This window comes from Paramormyrops kingsleyae, chromosome 1 (assembly GCF_048594095.1).
Source record: "Paramormyrops kingsleyae isolate MSU_618 chromosome 1, PKINGS_0.4, whole genome shotgun sequence".
Taxonomy (NCBI): Eukaryota; Metazoa; Chordata; class Actinopteri; order Osteoglossiformes; family Mormyridae; genus Paramormyrops; species Paramormyrops kingsleyae.
In genome coordinates this window covers 31,418,396-31,436,425 of record NC_132797.1, presented here as the reverse complement: position 1 = coordinate 31,436,425, position 18,030 = coordinate 31,418,396, and the positions used below count along the sequence as shown (strand labels likewise).

Below are 18,030 nucleotides of genomic sequence, written 5' to 3'. Positions count from 1 at the left end.
TTATTTGTCTCTCAAAAGCAAAATGATCAGTTATTTTTTTCCCCTCAGAAAAGTCTCGAAAGGCAGTCGATCAATGCGCTGGGCTGGGAGGGCGGAGCTTGCGAATGCAGTAAGTCACGTACCTTTGAAATAGCACCATAAAAGGGAATGTTTGGGCCATGTCTGGGGCGTTGCTGGCTTATTCCAGTGACGCTGGGCTCCAGAGGGGTGCACGGGGGGGTTTCAGCAAGACTCTGGGCTCCAGAGGGGTGCACGGGGGGGTTTTAGCAGACCAGCAAGACTGGGAGAAAGAAAAATAAAATTAACACGACTGATGGACTGTTACCCTGTGGGCCCCGAACTTGGTGGAACTACCCAAGGAATTATAAGGTTTTATGACCTTGGAAAAATTTATAATTCTCATTCATTTCATTTCTGTTAAATGCAGGTGGGCAGGTGGATGGATGGATGGACAGATTGACTGATAGAAACATTTATTGTCATGGTAATTAAACAAAGTTAAAACACTTTAAAGGTTAGGGTTGCAGAGGTATTAGCTCTTAGGTAGAAGCTGTTCCTGAGTGAGTCTGTTTTGGTTTTGATTGTCCAGTATCTTTTTCCGAGATGGAGGGGAAAAAGAGAGTGTCCAGCATGCGCTGAGTCCTTGATAAGCCATCAGCCCTCTTTTGGAGTTGCCCAGTATAATTGTCTTCTGCTGTTGGGTGTGTGGTCCCAGTGACTCGCTGAGCTGTCTTCACCACACGATGTAATCCTTTGTGTGATGCAGTGCAGTTGGAATAACATACTGCAGCAGCAGCACAGGATGGTCTCAGTGGTGCCCCCCCCAATGCAGCAGGCCAGGTCCTACATGTGGAAAACAGTTGTTTTGTGCCGTGCTTACAAGCATTCATTTTGATGAGGTGGAGGTCCTTCGAATCCAAGGTATATCGTTGTTAAAAAAATATATTATCGTAAAAAAACCTGGAAAATAGGTTGACGCAAAATAAACAAATAAACGAAAAGTGACTGATGGGCAAGCAAGTGAAAAGCAGTGATCTGTTTCATGAGACAATCTCGCGCTCCACGCGTTGCCCACATCTGCCAGCGGGCTTCCCCACTGCCGGCTTCGCTGTTGACGACGCCGGTGACACTGTCATGTCAGGTGTTCCAGCGATGTGCTCGATGATGCGTGTGAAGAAGGCCAACGAAGGCACGAATCCGATCCCTTGGCAAGATGACGGGCACGGTCTGTCTCCCCCTGTCAGCGCGTCACCTGGATGGGGGGCAGGCTCACTTACACAGTGCCCCCCATGCCACCATTTATTAGCCATGGTGATAAATGCTGTATTTTTATATTTTCACTGTACGTTCATTTTTCCCCATAAAGGAAAACAGAAACGACCCTCCTTCCATGCTGTTTGGAAGTGCTTTGCTACCGCCTGCCTGGAAACTAAGAAATTAGCAAAAATACTGACATTAACCAGAGACAGAAAGCAATAATGTTTTTATAAATTACTGCAATATTCACAAGAAAGGCAGAGCATAACCATGATATGCATAAATAAGAAGTCACTGGCCAGTGAAATACAAATGATTGGATTTAGCTCAGGATACACAATTTATTTTTCACTTAATTGATCAAATTAGCGAGGGCAGGCCACGCTGAACGAGGAGAAATCTGTCCTTTTGTGCAAATGTTTATTTCTGCCTGATTCCTCGTGATCTCTAGTATAATTTGCTTTTGTAAGTAAATGGATTATTCCAGAAAGCATCGTAGGCCATCGGCAGCGTACCAGGGCTCCGCAGCTTCCGCCATGTCGCCGTCTTAAGATGTTTGCTTTCCCCGACTCCGGAGAGCAGGCGTCTCTCTGATCAAAACCGAAAAGAAACATTGGCTAAATTAAAACAGTACTCTGACAAATCTGGGATCGCTTGCTGACATTTTTCCCAGCGTAAATGCTGCCAGAAACAGTTACGCAATAATCCCTGATTATTCCCAGCTCCTTCCTTCACCATGGAGGGAATTAAGTTCACAGAGAGTGGGGGGCGCGTAGGCCCCTGCCACCGGCACGGTGCGAGTGAGTAAGCATTAAACAAACACCCAGAACCCCTAAACTAACAACCAACCCAATATCTTATTTTAAAAAGAAAAGATCAGAGTCGGAGAGGGCCTGTGATGAAGAATGTGTTGGGGACCCTGGGAGAAGAAGAGTCTCAGGCAATGATGAAAAGAGTACTAATGATCTAAATCTGAACAAAAAAAACAATACATGTGGTGCTTTTCATTCTGCTTTAAGTTTACATTTATTTTATTGAGCAGATGCCTTTGTTCAAAGTGATGTACAAGTGAGGCAAATAGCACATTGCAAACGTATGTGCTGTCAAGGAGGTGACTAGACATACCGTCAGTCCTACTCCAAGGCGTGATGTCACACCGCGCATCTATTCTAACGCGATTGATATTTTAGCACCCAAGTCCAATACAACGCGGAATCGTATTTGCATTTGCGCAATTTTCAGTCCAAGAGAAAAGCACCACGCAAACTACAACGCGATATGGTCATAGCGAGAAACACTACTTGCACGCAAAAACAGGTATCCAAAGAGAACGATTGTGATGTCCGATTCGCGAACAAGTCATTCCTTTGAACTGGTTCTTTTCAGTGAATTGGTCGAACCAATTTTTTTTACATCCATGCATTGTATAAGTCTTATATTCTAAATATCTGAAACTATTTGACAAATTATCATACAAAAACACACAGCATCATTTTAATTAACTTACATTTGTTTTTCGTAGACTGTGGCCATGTTGCCTTCAGTGCCCCACTGCATATCACAATCCCTTGTACTTGTGCTGCACGTATGACTGGCAGCGTGGTGGCTGCGGCTCACAACTCGGCAATCGACAAGTTACCGTTAGCGAATTCGGCACGTTAAGCTGAAGCGGTTACTAGGCAATTCTCGTGAGACTCATAAGACCCATATGTGATGTTTATGATATAATTATTTCTTATTTAAAATGCACATAATTACATTATTGGCCACTGGTGTCACAGTTTTTATTATTTAATTTATTTTGTTTGGCGTAAGTTACTAAGTTTTACCGCCGTGTTCCCCAAATCCTGTTTTTCCCATTGGATATGTATATTTCAGTACAGACGCTCCTCTACTTACGAATGAGATACATTCCGAACGGCCGTTCGTAATTTAAAATGTTTGTATGTCATTATTCACCATCATTTTAAGGATTTACGCAAGTACAGATAACTAGGATATGCTGGGAGTCCCCACGCTACGCTGCTGCGTGGCGGGAGTAGCGGCCAGAAGTCGTACTAGGCGGAACTGCCGCGCAGAACGAAAAAAATAAGTTGCGGACAGGAAACGGGAGCCCAATGAACACAATTTGGACTTAGAGTCCTCTTCGTTCCTATGTCTGAAAGTTCGTAAGTAGAGGAGCGTCTGTATACAATTATTAGTCGGGTTGCAGCAGGACTGACTGTAAGTGCAGCTAAGCTGAGCTTCTGATGAATGCCCATTTCCAAATGTAAGTAGTATTAGAGCAAGAGCCACACAACCTCTATCAAACAGAACAAGAACATAATAAGACATTAAGTACATTCAGGCAACATGCAGTGGGTAGGCTAGTGACAGGTCTTTAGGCATTGCATGTTTTCTTATGGTGTATGTTAGCTAGCCCTCACGAGGTGTCTAAGTACACGGTGCTTAAGGAAGACCCAACGAAATGCAGTGTCGTTGACAATCTGCTTGTGCCACGTGTCCATTCTTGATTATTTTTTTAAAACATTTTTAGCGTCTCCGCACTCGTGCTCGGTGGACTGGAATACCGCTGATGACGTTGGCGTATCCGCGACTGTTCCTGGAATTCTGTTTCATAGCCTTGGAAAGAGGTGTTCCGTGACGGTGGTCATGGTCCGTGTCCTCGTAAGACACATTTTTTGTGCCATTTCATTTTACTGCACAATAATAAAAGCCAAAGGAAGTAGACAGTAGATGCTGTCTTTCCCTGGATCCTGGTTTGCGCAGCTCTGTGCCTTTTCCCTTGATTCGGAGAGACGGATGTCTCCTAATCGCTCCGCAGTTTTCCTTGATCCCAGGATACGGCACGTGATCATCCCTCCATCATGTCCACCCTGGCAGTGATGTTTTCATTGTTTTTTACAAAGCAGCAATTAGCCCTAAACTTGAATAATTAACACGTCAGAGATAAATTACAGTAAACGTGATCTCTAGGGACCCAGACGGGAAGTCGTGTTTTAATAAGATCAGCGGTCCTAAGTGAGCTATTTCTGCAGCGAGTCAACAGCGACTATGGGAATTTTCGTCATTCTGCTTACTCTGGTGAAAATACTGCACATATAATTATGGGGGGGGGGGAACTTTTATGGCAATTAAAATATCACATCTTATTACATCTCGCAACTGTCACTAATTATACATAAAACATCTCAGCATTTTGAAGTTATTGATGAACAACAGACACTGAGACTGATTGCCCTCCCGAGACTTACAGCTCTCCAGAGAGGTCTCGGTAACCTGCACCATCATGTTCTGTCATTGTCATTTAAAAACATTAGCCTTGTTTTCTAGGACAAGCTCGGCTAGGCTGTGCTTGATCGACACGGGCAGGTATCACATTGAGCGTAAGCACCTCTTAACACAAGGCAGCTCCTGATGCTGTGATGTTATGGTCATTCTTTATCCGGGAAAAGATCATAGGAGGTCATCTGTACGGCTGGATCTGGTCTCTGTCATGAAATAATACCCAGCCCAGATACACAGTCAGGACACATCTCCAGCTTGATGAAAAGGTTTTGCAGGTACTCCAGGGGATCTGATCAAAATTGAATTCCCGTATAGTTATTTAAACTCACTCCTCCCGGATCCTTCTCGACAGTCCAGGAGCGGTCTGTCCGTCCAGGATTACAGAAGGAGGACTACAAAACCTGGGATGGCTGAAATTGTTCCCGCTGGATGGAGCTGATCTGGGATCGCCCGACCCCACGTGGGACCGAAGAAAAACTCTAACAAATGGCTTCATCTAGCAGATAAACAAAAACAGCAACATACTCAGAGTCTGCCATTGTATGCCACAAGATACGGTAATGAAATATGAAATACCGCCAGATGGCGATGAAAATGAGGCTAGCTGGACCCCACCCCCCACTCCCAAACAGGGAGTATATCGGCTATAGAGGAGCTGGATGCCACCTGACTGATGAATACGCTTATGCGAGCGGACACTGCTACCTTACGGAGGAGAGCCGTGGGGAATCCGGCACTTCATCAAGGGGCCGACTTTGGGGGAATTGCTCTGAGAGAGGGATGGGGGCGACACGCTTATCTAACTAGTGTGATGTATAGCTAGCCGCCTCGGGGGGGGGCCGGCATGGCCTGCATTCCGACGAGCGGCTGGGCCGTATGGGGGGCGGGAGGCCTCTCGGAGACACTGTGCTCCACAAGACACCCCCCCCTCCTTCCTTACACCAGCTTTTCGTCATGCTTTCCTAAATGAGCAATGTTCAAGGGCCGAGAGAAGCCGCCGGCACTAATGCTAACCCGTAGTGATTAGCAGCTAGCTGAGGCTTTGACTTCCATGCAACCAAACAGTAGAATGCCAACGCGCACCAGTTAGCAGCTAGCTGTAGCACCCAGACATTAGCTGGTGGCTTTGCTTGCTTTCATTTTAACAGTGTTGATAAATGAACACAGTACCTATGTGCAGTCTAAAAGGTATAATGTTGTCCTCGTTAACTCAACACCAATCATTTAGGTGCAGATTTGGGAAACCAAGTCAGTTACAGCTGTTTCTGAGCGTTAACTTGTTGTTCTTGGTCCTCCGAGTTGCTGCAGTGGATTTTAGGGAACTGTTTCTGCGTTATACACGGGAAGATTGAGGTTTCTGGCTAGAAAAGGCATGTTTAGTGGTTTACGCCTGTAATCTCCAGTGTTTGGCCTCTGTGTGCAACCCTGTGGGTTATAGTAATTAATTGCCAGGTCACATGTCACTTGCTGTTCAACTTGTCTTGACAAACCTTTGTTATTGAGCTCCAGATAAGTCACCTATGAAGGTGGGGGGGGGAGGGTGGAGGGCATCTTGTCATTATTAGTTGAGTTTCTCATTTAGAGGCTCTCTTTGGCACTAATCCGTGTTGTGTTTTTTATCTATCCTGAGATTACCCATAGTACTGAGGGGAAAGGAGAAGTACCTTTAAACTTGTGAAAGCCTGCTTTGGTATTTTAATCCCAGGTGATGACGCAGCAGTGACAGACCACAGAGAAACTGGGAGGGCCCCCCCCCCCCCCCGGGAGTGCCTCCCTGCCCCCCTATCACCGTGAGAATGGCTGATTACTCGCGGCAAAGTGGACCCAGCACATGCTACTGCCGCTGGCAGCTACACATAGCACGGTTTGTTATGACTTCACCGTCTGTGTATTAGTGTGTCATCTAAATAGCGCACTTAACCCCCCCATGCCTTCATATCTGTAACACCCTCCCCCCGTCTGACCGCAGGCACGACAGAGAAAATATTATCTTACCTCTGCTTCACGAGGGAGTCTGACTCCTATTGTAACCCAAATATAACCCTACGAAAGCGACCGCAGGCACTGAGCCTATCAATCACTGGCTCTATTGTACCGCCGGGAGCTGCCTGCAGCCCCAATAACTGCTATGTAAAAGGTAAACAAGCCGAGCTATAACTCAAAAGCGTCTCTGTAACTAAACGCCGAGGGTGGGGCCGTGCCCTCCACCTGCGGGACAGAGGCTCGCTAATTAAAATTTAAGTCATCTACCTTTGCTGGAAATTCACCCGCCCGCAGTGTTGACCGTTACCAAAATGGCCCGTGGTTAAGCACCCCCCCTCCCCAACATTCTGCCAGCCCCGGGTGCCTCTTTGAACGATCTGTGAAAGTGAATCGCACATCATAGGCGACGGGCAGCGTGAGACTGTCAGAGAGATGCGGCGACGGCTGAGAAAGCCGGCACATAAATACAATTAGGCCGCATTTTTGTCGACGGGTGTCAGAACGAAGGCACTTAAACCCCTCAGTGTGGCAGGTTCAGTCATGGGGGATAATTAGTGAGCTGGGGAGGGGTCCTCTTTATTCCTGATCGCTCCTTAAATCTGAGGCGCACACTTTGAGGGTTTGCTGACATCGGAAAAGTCAGCTGACGCCAGTTAATCGTGGTTGGTGGTTTTATCTGGCTGCACTAATAGCCATTGTTTGGGCTAGTGATTGCCATGTGGGCGGAGTCAGGTCAGCCAAAGAGGGACCTGGCAATAAGAGATGTGCCCCCCCCCCCAAGCAAGGAGTGACACAAAGAGGCCACAATCAGGACATGTAAGCATAATAATCACAGTAGCATCAGACTATGAAACATGCAGTCTCCGCTCATCATTGTTGTCCTTAAATAAAACTCCCCCCCAGAAAGCTAACCTCCTTTTTTTCCACGCCGGTCCTAGGACCACGCGTGACACGGCGTGCCGGATCATTATCTGCCAGCTAATGAATGCGATCTTTTTAATGGCTTTTTCGACGGGTTTTAATTGGAAAGGCGTGATGAATGCCGCTGCCAGTTTGGTGATGAGAAGCTGGTTAATTACGGCACCATGCCGCATGCCTCACCTTGCAGCGCGGTGCCACCGGGGGTCACGCCTCAGCGGGGCTCGGGCCGTGTGCCGGCAGCCAGCGATCTGTGCCCTCCGCCTCCAGCTCCCCCATATCAGTGGCCTACCAAACTCATCTGCGGAGTAAAGATCGGGTCTGGGCGCCGTCTGATTTAAGCAATGCCGATTCGTCTCGGAGCAGCAAGGGCTAATAGCGGCACGCCCCCTATCTGGCTTACTCTCGTGGTCCTGCGTATCGATCCGGCACCAATCTCTTCATTTTTCTCCTGGTCATTTCTGCTTAAACGCCCATTGAGGTAGACATGAGTTGCGGCTGTGCATGTGCAGGTAATGCAATGAGTCACCCAGGAAATGCGGCTGTTGTCTCGTGAGTCAGCGAATGAAAACAAACGGTTGGGAAAATAAATGCATCCTTTTCTAAAGCAACAATGCGAACTGAGACAAGACCTGGGGGGAATGTGAGAGCAATACAAAGTGCCTGATTTAAAAGCGGCAATAAAAGGAAGGACCAGTAGTAGGTGCTGTGCCACCCGTACGGTCCAGCACCAAGTGACATTTGAATGCGTGGCTAAAAATGCCACAGATACCAGAAATTATGGGATGATGCCCCCAGATTGCTGTGCGCTGATGTGTTAACACTGGTCTTTGTGGTTGAGTTACGCTGTGGGATGTGTCGAGTTCAGCCTCCATCCCCACCACACCTGGGCATCACGTTTAATCTGCGTCAACAGGGGTGTGATCCAAGGTGTTGACACTCCCGTCTCACCACTGGGCCACATATGGCTGCGGTCGGGTGCGCGTGCTGTGAGGCTCGACCTTTGACCCCTGGGCAGGTGGGGAGCATGTGACAGCGGACACCCACCCCAGATGAGAGGGTTCAGACTTCGGAGGTGTCTGCTGGCCCTCCGGGCCGGACACCGGTGAGTGCGCTGACACTCCCTCACACGTCATCCGTGGCAGACGGAGTGCACCTCTCCTGTTCAGAGCTCAGATGATGAAGAGTTTTTATTTTTTTTGGAGGAGCTGTGAAATTAGAGAAAGGGGTCTGAATGGCGGGATGGGCATAGTCTGTGGGCATGAATATTCACGGCGCCATCTCGGTAATGAGCGGGACGAGAGCGGATCTTTCATCCCGCGCGGCGTATTACATTAATGAAGTGCTTTTGTGCTGCATACTAATACCCACTGTATTGGAAACAACGCTTAAATGAGGCTGTAATCACCAACCCCCCCCCCTCGGCAGGCGCCTGGCTCTTTGTTCCGGTGACTGACAGTGGGCGCGGCCGCGACTGGTGGCCTAATAATTGCGGGGGGAGAGTCAGAGCAAGATCCTGGCAGCAGGTAGCCATGGCGTGTGGGGGGTAGGCAGGAAGGGGGGGGGGGGGTCTTCCTGCTAGGGGGTGTGCTTTCAGCTCGAGAATCAGTAGGAGCCTCGGCATTGACGTGATGGGGGGGGGGTGGGCTAGCTGTGCACCCCCACAGATGGCCCCTCTCCTCTGTCTCGCACACTTCCTGGGCAGACACGCTCAGGCTGTATTGGCCTCTCTGCCATGTTGGGGTGAGTCCTCGTGAGCAGGAGAGACCATAAACCAGAGCATCGATTCACTAAGGAGACAGAGACCCGTGTAGCACCCTGGGCCAGAACATTCCATGAGGACCTGGGGTGAAATCGCTTCCTGAATTGCTTTTTTTTTGGGCTGTAGGACATTACCGTCACCCACTTTTTTTCCATGCCAGAAATCAAGCGTCTTGCCCGGCATAAACAAAAGGCAATTTCGGGAATATGGAATCATAAATGATCGAGTCTGGAATTTATATCATCAGCACTCGCAGTCAGATACTGCGCTTTTAAGAACAGCTTGCTTCTCATGTATGAGATGCTGTCAGGGAGATGGCCCCGCTCATTTCGGGCGTCCGCTGCGCCGCCCGATCCAAATGGGCCCGCTGCGTTTATTCTGGTGATTTCACCGCCGAGCCGTCGGGCAGGAACGCAATTTAAGATGTGTGGTCGAGTGGAAAATTCAAAAGTTAGATGGACCCACAGCAATATCGCACTAAAATGCACATTCCTCTGTCAACAAGGTCTGGGTGCTCTGACAATTAGGAGAAGGGCGGGCCGGGGGGAGTGTTATGTTTTTTTTCTGTCTTTGGCGGCTCCTAAAGCGCAGATTAAAAGCTTGTTAAATCCGAGAGGAGCCCGTTGACTCGTGAAAATCTTACAGCATTTGATGGTGACTGCTTCATTGAAGCCCCAGTGTCCACAGAGCTCTGTAAACGCATGTTTTACGACAGCGCGGAGAATGTAATAGCGCGTGACATGACGTAAAATTTAATCTTTGACTAAATAGTGAAGACTTTTGGGACAGTAGTATGTCGAACGCACATTCCTCTGTCTGGTTATGATAACAGAACCTCAAATCGTATCGCTTTGATAAACTGATTTTCAGCTGAGTGGGTGACACTTTCATTCAGATATTGTTGTTGTTGTTTTTTTTAATCCAGTGTTTGTTACAGGCTGTATGTGTGCAGAAATGCAGATACGTATGTCCAGGGCTCAAGGGACCCCCCTCCTCAGGCTCCCATCCCACGGAGTCCAATTTCTCTTTGGTTTCTCCTCCTTATTGGTTTTTCACACTTAGTGCATTTTCATTGTGTCCTCGTATGCTTTCCCACTGAAACCAAACCAGAAGCCATCAGAAAATGCGAGACTCCCACACGCAGTGGGCAGATTATTGAATTTAAATACATAAACAGCAGAATGAAGTCCTGAGATAGAGACAGACCTCTGGGTGTTTAAATATAGACATCTCAGCACTGCTTTCAAATGAGCAAAATAAATTGCAGTGTTTCTTGACCCAGCGCAGAGAAAGGTCAGCTAAACAGATGAACACTGGAATTTATTATTGTCAATCTAATGCTTTTTTAGAACCCTTTGAATAAGTATAGGCACTAAAATACCTCCCCCCCCAAAAAAATACTGCTGAATGTTTGTTCTGAGTTTAGAGTGTCTACTTATTTTTACACTCAGAACGGATACTACTACCCCAGATTGCCTGAGGTGCAGGACGGTTATTCTCAGCCTGCTGAAGACGTCTCTTTGATATTACAATGACGTTTGACATATTTCAAATCTGTGACAGTTATACAAAGGTTAAAAACGCTTCTGCAGTCTGGATGTAACTGGTAGCTGTCTGTCATACACACACGGATTGCACCAGTCCAGTTCTGCCAGTGCCCTTTAACAGGGAAACATCATGGAAAAAAAATTCAGATTAGCATCAGAGCTAACAATTCGATTGTGTTCCCCTGTCACAATGGAGCCAATGCAATGTGAATTGAAGTGAAATGTCAAGTAAGCATATTAGGATATTAAAGTATTAAAGGCCTTCATTGGTTATTTTTCTGGTTTTCTGTGGTGGAGATTAAGGGAGGTGTTACATTTTTCTCTAAGAGACACACAAAATGACACACGTGTTTTTGGTGTCTGTGGTACCCAATGCTGCTCATGTTAGAGACCGACAAGCGGGTGCATCACACACAATCACAGGACAATTCTCCTTTTTACCATCACGGCTGGGCTGCACAGCATGAAACACATCTGTTGACTGGATCTCGGTGTAAAACATGTGACCCTTACAACAAATCAGACTGCTGCACCATACAACAAATCGGATTGCTGCACCTTTTTGTGAAACCTCACTACGGGTTCTGTTGAGTCCAGAAGACAATTTAAGAGTACATAACACTGTAATGAATCTTCAGAATCTACCCCAACACCCTTCTCATTGTCTCCTCTGTAACCAAATACATACAGGTTGATAAGTTTAAACTGTGACGTGATCAGTAAATGGAGATAAACCAATCAGGAGCCTGGGATGAAACATGTGATTGGTTAGCAACAGCAGACTTTATTTTTGGTCTTAAAGAGCCAGAAATATTATGGATTTGGGGGCGGGGGGTCAAGTGGATCTCGGTTTAGCTGGCTCAGCAGAGTCACACTAATTTTAAGCTTTAAAAGCCTTAAATGAAAGAGCTGTATAAATGTTATGTCACTGGTAATTATTGAAATGGCACCGTTTCAGTGAAACGTCCACATTTCCTGTGATTTTCCTTTGTTTGGCAGCGTTTCCACGTGTTGTTTTCTTGTTGACAGGGCGTCCGGCTAATCTACAAAGTGTCTGTTCAGAAGTTAGGGACACTTCCCCTGTTGAATGAGGAGGAATCTGGCACGTCACCATTCCGGAATTCCGAAAAACGGGACAATGTGTTTGCAGTTATCCAAAAAAGGCGTCTGGCTCCTTCTGTCCCAGAGGCCCCCATGGAGGTGCTTGCCTCAAGTCCCTGCAGGTTCTTGTTGGCAACTGGATGCATCTAAGCGGCCAGAAAATGCAAGCAGATACACGGTAATTGGGTCTTCTGTGTTCTGCATCCAAGCAGAAGTCGGGAATCAATCTGTCATGTTTCTTCTTTTCCGTTGGAAATCTTTTGCTCCATTCTGCTTCTCTCTCTCTCCTTTCCTGTTCATGTGACGTTTTCATCGCTTCATTCAGGGGGAGATTCAGCTCCCGTTCTCCTTTGAGCGGCAGTAGCACGTCCGGACAGCTGTCACCTAATTACTCTGAGTAATCAATGGCCGCCGCAGGCCCTGCGTGTGTAGAGAATTGCGACAGGTAATAGCACCTGTTGTCTAACGGGCATTTCCTCCTCCACGGCTGTGGGGAATGTGTGTGTGTGTGTGTGTGTGTTTGGGGGAGGGCCTGCAGTTTGCAAGGACCAATGCCCCTCATGTTTAACAGGAGAAGCACTTGCACCACATTTTAACATCCGCATTTTTTTCCCGCCAATTTATTATATTTTTTTCGTTACGTTTAGATGAAATTTCACTGTGTTTCCTCAGAGTATTACCATTTAGTTTTCCTCTCATCCATGTGAAAACAGCAGGGCCATGCCGGCTAGAGTACATTGGTTGGTGGCGAGGGGGGGTGCGTAATGGCTGTTATTTTGCTGCACACTGCGTAATTACCAGAGCGCATTCTCTCCCCCCCCCCCCCCCTTCGCCCAGGCGCGCCCCCAACAGAAAGAAACAGAAACACCAGCAGCTGTTCTCATGCTCCCACCATCTCGCTTTTCATTTTATTTATTTGCACTATTTTCTTTCGCTCCCTAGTATGACATTTTGCGTAATCCTTCCGGAGCTTTCTGCACGCCTCCCGGCACCTCGTGGGCTTTCCCTCAGAGTCGGTATTGTTTTATTTCTGCTGCTCTTTCATCCCACTGTTATCTGCCATACACCTCACTGATTACCACTGACTTACGGAATCCTGTTAAGCTTCCTGCCTCATTTTTTGTTTGCGATGATGGTTTGTTCTATCCAAAACGTCACGGCAACGCCGCTGAGTCTCTCCGCTGTACAGATAACTTCCTGGGATTTAAAGTAAACAAGGCTTAAGTGACCTTAACAAAGGCGGTGCTTTTAAAAACGATAATCATATCATTTAAGAATAGTATCTGTGAAGTGCAGTCCAAATGCTGCACAGCATCCCAGTACTGCTCAAAGCTCTCCACTGATTTCTGTTCCTTGGAATGCTGGGGTGCCTATTTTTAGTATATTGTGTTATTTCCCTAAAAACAGAAAAGTGTCCTATTTTGCATGTTTACGCTTAAATATTTCAATAATGTGAACCTAATGCATCCATGTGAAATTCCTGACAGACAGAAGTATGTCCTGGAATTTCAGGTCCTGAAAAACTGCATTTCATAAGGAATCTCATTAACGACGCCAGGAAGCAGCATTAAAGAGGAGAGCTGGTCACCCCCAAGCGTGTGCTGCATCTTCCCTCCGGAATTTAATTTATTTTTTACTTTCATTTCTCCAGGAAATATTTGTAAAATCGCTGCGAACAGGACAAAAGTGGGTTTCTCATTTTGATGTTTTCATTAAAGCAGTGCGGCTGACATTAGATTATTTTCCTGAGCGTCTCCTTCCATCCTGGTCACACCGTCTGGCCACGTCGGGCAACTTTGGGAAGTTTTCAAATCAAGTCTAGGAGGTCTGGTCCTGTTAGATATGATATACGGGGGGAAATAAAGTGCAGGCTTTCAGTGCAGGGCCCGATGCAGGTTAAAGTTCCCGCGGATGTGAAACACTGCCAGCCACGTGTTTCTGCACCCTCTCTCCAGCCGAAACAGCTGCTTTTTGGCATGATTTTCAGCCTTAGACTGTTCCAATTATAATTCCGTAAACTGCCACTGGGTAAAGTACTAAAAACATAATACAACATCTGCTGGTTCTTAGTGAACACCTGTAGCACAGGAACTGGCTTATAAACGCGCCATCCGTCATTACCTTCGGGTCGAGAAAGGCGCCCAATCAGTACCGGCGGCGAGCTTTTGGCACACCGAATCAGGATTTTATAGGCCTCTATGTGGACTGCTAGGCCTATTGTTTTCTTATATTAGCTCAATGCCAGCACAAATTTTTATGTCCTGCTTTATTGATTTTGTTATATTGTTGTTTTAATATTATAGCAGTACGAAATGTGAATGATGCAATAACCATAATATAATTATATGGAAAAATAACAATATTACATGGTTTAATGTGGCTGTCTAATGTGGTCTTATAGTGAAAAATGGTCCTTTTCAGATGAAAATAGTCTGCCAGACTTGGAGTGTCAATTAAACCTTTCTCGAGTTCAATTAAGACTGAAAGCGTGCTGTAAGGTGCAGGGCCGCTTCTCCCGATCGTTCCGGGGACTCCCCGTCCTGCTGAAGGGGATTCATTATCGGCTGCAGCGCTTTCGTCTCGGACCACCTGCCGAGCCGCAGTTTTCACGACTAATTACACATTACAGTGTCAGCCTGTGCGTTCGGATGGGGGGAGTGAAACTTTGCTTTGAAATGCATTAAAAGAAGCAAAAGTGTTGTTTTAAATGCTGACATGTATAGACGCAGATATTCCAGGGTAATCGCACGTATTTCTGGGTGCGCTCCGACATGAAGCTGTATGAAATGCATTAAACGAAGGGGGAAAAACATCACACGTGTCGCCGTGATGCTTGACGCAATAACATACAGAAGGAGGAACAACTGGCAACCGGTTTACAACTGAAAGAAAATCGAGCTGGAGAGGGAGGACGGCAACCCCGGGCGGAACCGGCGTCAGGAAAATGGATCGGATCGAAGTGCCGGTCCGGGGCTCGGTTGGCTTAGGAGCCCTGTGATTTATTCCTCCGCCACAGCTGCCCTGGCTTCTTAACCAGATCACCGTGTTTTCCCTTCTGCCTTTAATGAAATTTCGAGGAGCGCCGGGGAGAGTTAATCTCCGAGCCATATGGACAGACTGATAGATGCTAAGTGGCTCTCTCAGACCTTCCAGTGAAAATAATTGTAATTTATGGGGCCAGATCGGCGGTTCCATCGCCGCTCCCCCCCCATTGCTGAACGCCACATTATGTCGTATCACGTTACTCACCCCCTCCCTGGCAATCAAGTCGCAGGTCGATATATTTTGGTGCTTTTCCTGGTACCCGTTTTCTTATTCTGTGACAAAGTAATACCATTATGATTTTAATGACACCCTAACCCCCCAACAGTGACGGTTTATGAGTTCAAAGCCGGTGGTCTGATTGCAAACACGCCCTCCTCTCGCTTTGGTGTCAGAAAAGAGATAAAAAAAAAGTATAATTGCACGTTTTTACGGGCATATGTACCTTATTAATATACGTAGGAACCAGGTTTCTTTAGTAAAAAAAGAAAAAAAAAAACAGGGAGAGTGATGCAACCTCTTTTTTACCGTTAAGCTGGAATTTGAATATATATTAGTTTAAAAATAAACCGTAAAAGTGCTGTTTATTTAATGGTTTGTTCGCAAGTTTTCTTTTTTAAGTGCTCTGTGCTCTTTCTTGTGGCTGGGCTGAGTTTTAAAATATTCTTACCCTAGCTGTTTCACACATTGTTCAAGGTTTTTTTTTTTTTGAGAGTACGATTGCTATGCCGCCTCTCTCTGCTTTTCAAAACGGAGCCGCACATTTTTTACCTGTAACTGGGTCATGGTTTAAACTGCCGCTCAGACCATTAGCGCTGGTGGAGCTCGCCTTGTTGCCACAGCCAGCAGCTGCTAACCCCGAACCCTCCGTCTCGTCCGCAGCCAGCCGCCTCCATAAAGCCGGTGTGACATCTGTCCAGATCCATGTCACCTTCTGCTGTCACCGGAGCCTGATTCGCCATGCTGGCCGTGCCGCGCAGGATTCTGGGCGTTTGGGTTTCCGGTCCGGTCCGATGGGTCAGTCTCCCCGGTGTCCCCGCTTAAAATCTGCTTTTTCCATGCTCATAAAACATGCTCTACGTTAGCATCATTGCCTCGTTTTTAAAAAGGGGGTGTGGAAGGAGTAGCAGTGATGAGAGTTTGATTTTGTAAAATATGAGAAAGGAAGCGTTAATCTGTTTGAATCTTTCTGTATTAGATATAATAATTTTCTTATTTCTTATATGCACGTATTCATATTCTTTTATTTTTATATTCTATATTTCATCGTTACTTATTTTATTTCTGTATTTTACTATATATAAAGTATTTGTCAGTTAAGTCTTTCTAAACTGGAAAGCACTTTGGGTCAGCTTCTGTTGTTTTAAAATGTGCTATATAAATAAATGACTTAATAGAATGCTGCAGTCAGACCAGATTTTTCAGTGGAATCTTAATGCTGTAGAAGATTCACTATCACCTTGTCAGATGTGACTTCTTTAGGCACAGTGTGCAGTATCTGTTGGGGGAGGAATCACAATTCACAGGGGCTGAACGCAAAGGTGTAGGATGGGTTGGGGTTGAGCATTATTTAATATGCAGAGATGTGCCGGTCAGTGAAGGTGAGAATCATAAAAACTGATCCTTCACACCTAAAAATATATGTACTACTGGTACTTAAGTGCCTAAAGTACTCAGTGCAGTTATTTTTGTGATGTTAGTCCCCAGGTCCGATCTTTATTACCTTCTCACCATTTAGAGTTATAACCTACCTACACATCCCCATGTCACACAGTCAGCCCAACACAGAGCATTGTACTCCAGCCTGAGAGGAGCTGGTGACATGAACAGCAGCACCCCCCCCCCCCCCCCCCCCCAGCCCCAGTTTCACCAGATGGCTCCACATGACGATCACAACCTGAGATAAATGACATCGGAGGAATATGTTAAAATGTAGGACAAGCCCAGGTTGCTGGGGCAGGAGCTGGACCTTTTAACAAACTGGGGACTGGGGACACTGTGGGGAGCTGGGAGCCCCCAACCCCCAAGAAAGGGGACAGAAAGTTACAGCCTGTGCCGTCCTCGGAGAATGAGTCATGCCTGCAGCCAAACGGGACCTCCATTTCCTGTTACACGCTAGCAAGCTCAGGTGAGAAAGATCCTGTTCATCAGGAAGTGGCGGTGGTGGGGGGGGGGTCATACAGTTGAAGGCGTGCTGTCTCTGAAACCTAAGCTGCAAGCTGCCTACCTGGGTTTCGGGGGGGACCCATAACGAGGCGCTTTCTGTGGCTGTGGGGCCGCTGCCGGTGGTGAGGAGCAGGAAGCCACCCACGCCTGCCATTCATCTCATCGCTTCTCCCTGGGCTGCGTTCTTCAGCCCCAGTTTTGTCTGATCATTTCACAAGCGTTATTTGGCCCATATAAAGTTTTTCGGACATATTACAATACACCCATGTATTTATTTAAACGTTGCATAATCGTGCACTGAGTCATGCACACCATCCTCCTTTACAGGCTCTGTGGCTCGAACCTGAAACACACAGCCTGTTTATCTTCTAGTTTGCCAACCAGCTATTTCTGCAGTTTCCCACTTAGATCAAACAGGAAATGCTATTTCGGGGGGGGGGGGTGATTCTGCCGGTTGGGACATTGTGACTGTGTTCAGAAGGTTGTAGGTGCACATCTCAGGGTCAGCAGAGTGACATCACCATTAGGCCCTTGAGCAAGGCCCTTAACCCCTAATTGCTCCAGGGACTGACTGACCCTGATTTCTCACAACACGTTGCCTTCGATAGAAGTGTCTGTAAAAGGAAAATTATTAAAAGCAATTCTTTATAAAAAAAAAAAAAACCAATGCATAGATTTCAATTTGTAGAGCAGCTAATATGAAGATCTACCTAAAGAATTACCTCCGACAGACAAATCCTAAGTGTCTCTCCTTCAGTGAATCTTTATTCAGTCTTTATCAAGCCAAGCATCCCTGTGACACTGTGCGACATCAGGTACACGGCCTGAACTGAGTGAAACCTTTAGGCACCATTGCTTGTTTCAAAATACCGCTCCTGCAATGCACAGGTATCCCATAAGCGCTTGGGGTATCTCCCGGTACAATATTCTTCTTGGAGTGGCTGGTATGACGGTGCAGGTTTGTTT

At 46.6% G+C, this 18,030-nt stretch overlaps 2 long non-coding RNA genes across 4 annotated transcripts; one reads left to right on the top strand and one right to left on the bottom strand.

Annotated features, from left to right (window-relative positions):
* Nucleotides 1-303: 303 nt before the first annotated feature.
* On the bottom strand, nt 304-15,786 carry LOC111840674 (uncharacterized). 3 transcript variants are annotated; one of them, XR_002837489.2, is made up of 4 exons: nt 15,670-15,786; nt 12,947-13,689; nt 1,773-1,847; nt 304-1,429 (listed from the first exon to the last, which is right to left on the bottom strand). It is a non-coding gene; the product is annotated as an uncharacterized lncRNA (long non-coding RNA). The 3 variants fall into 3 exon arrangements; XR_011992196.1 differs by lacking the exon at nt 15,670-15,786 and having other exon boundaries at nt 12,947-15,317; XR_002837488.2 differs by lacking the exons at nt 12,947-13,689; nt 15,670-15,786 and adding an exon at nt 2,765-5,093.
* Nucleotides 3,308-15,902, top strand: LOC140591887 (uncharacterized). The gene is made up of 3 exons (XR_011992197.1): nt 3,308-3,526; nt 11,785-12,034; nt 15,781-15,902. It is a non-coding gene; the product is annotated as an uncharacterized lncRNA (long non-coding RNA).
* The last annotated feature ends 2,128 nt before the right edge of the window (nt 15,903-18,030 follow it).